Source organism: Rhagoletis zephyria, unplaced genomic scaffold (genome assembly GCF_001687245.7).
Source record: "Rhagoletis zephyria isolate East Lansing unplaced genomic scaffold, Rhagoletis_zephyria_1.1 Rzeph_scaffold_00469, whole genome shotgun sequence".
Lineage (NCBI taxonomy): Eukaryota > Metazoa > Arthropoda > Insecta > Diptera > Tephritidae > Rhagoletis > Rhagoletis zephyria.
The window spans coordinates 182,920-184,377 of NW_016157553.1; positions in this window are offsets into that span (position 1 = coordinate 182,920).

Here is a 1,458-nt window from a genome sequence, read left to right on the forward strand (position 1 = left end):
TGAGAGGTGTGCTTTCCCTTTCATTTGACACCTCATTCTTGAAAATCGGGAGAACGGTGTAAATATCATAATTATAAATGCAGGTGGCAGCCCTATTAAAATCAATATATCCTTAGTATACATCTAGAGGCCAAGCCCTTTCATTTGACACCTCATCTTTGAAATCGGGAGAACGGTGTAAATATCACATTTTTAAACACAGGTGGCAACCCTATCAAAAAAATGTATCCTTTCTGCACATCTTCAGCAAGCTACAAGTAAAGTGAGTTGCGAATAAGCAAGCTATAAGTTTAATTGTGTTAAAAAGTTTTGTTAAGCGTTGTTATTGCTTTAAGAAGTATTGTAAATTGTTTTTACTGTATTAGCGAATATTGTAAATTGTTTGTTGTACAATAAAGTTAATTGTACTGCAATTTGGTCATTTGGTTAGCATTTATTTAACAATCCAGCGATACGAACCGAGAGATTTGGGAAATTCGGACGAGGTTTCAAGGATAATCGTAACAGTTGGTGTCAGAAGTGGGATTGTTAAATAAATCCCGAAGGAGAAACTACTAAAAATGGCGAAAATTTAGGACTTAAAAATTGAGGAGCTGAAACAGGAGTTGGAAAAGCATAATTTGGAAGAAAAGTGGAATTGTTATGCCGGTTGCGAGAGGCTATGGAAGCTGAAGGCATCGACGTGGACAAATACGACTTCCAGGGTAAACCCGACGATACATCCGTAAAGGACGAACAGAAGGATGAGGCTGCATGTTCGTCGAAGGATGTGCATCAGACATCCGGGAAGGTTGAAGAACAGCAAAATTNGCAGCCCTATTAAAATCAATATATCCTTAGTATACATCTAGAGGCCAAGCCCTTTCATTTGACACCTCATCTTTGAAATCGGGAGAACGGTGTAAATATCACATTTTTAAACACAGGTGGCAACCCTATCAAAAAAATGTATCCTTTCTGCACATCTTCAGCAAGCTACAAGTAAAGTGAGTTGCGAATAAGCAAGCTATAAGTTTAATTGTGTTAAAAAGTTTTGTTAAGCGTTGTTATTGCTTTAAGAAGTATTGTAAATTGTTTTTACTGTATTAGCGAATATTGTAAATTGTTTGTTGTACAATAAAGTTAATTGTACTGCAATTTGGTCATTTGGTTAGCATTTATTTAACAATCCAGCGATACGAACCGAGAGATTTGGGAAATTCGGACGAGGTTTCAAGGATAATCGTAACAGTTGGTGTCAGAAGTGGGATTGTTAAATAAATCCCGAAGGAGAAACTACTAAAAATGGCGAAAATTTAGGACTTAAAAATTGAGGAGCTGAAACAGGAGTTGGAAAAGCATAATTTGGAAGAAAAGTGGAATTGTTATGCCGGTTGCGAGAGGCTATGGAAGCTGAAGGCATCGACGTGGACAAATACGACTTCCAGGGTAAACCCGACGATACATCCGTAAAGGACG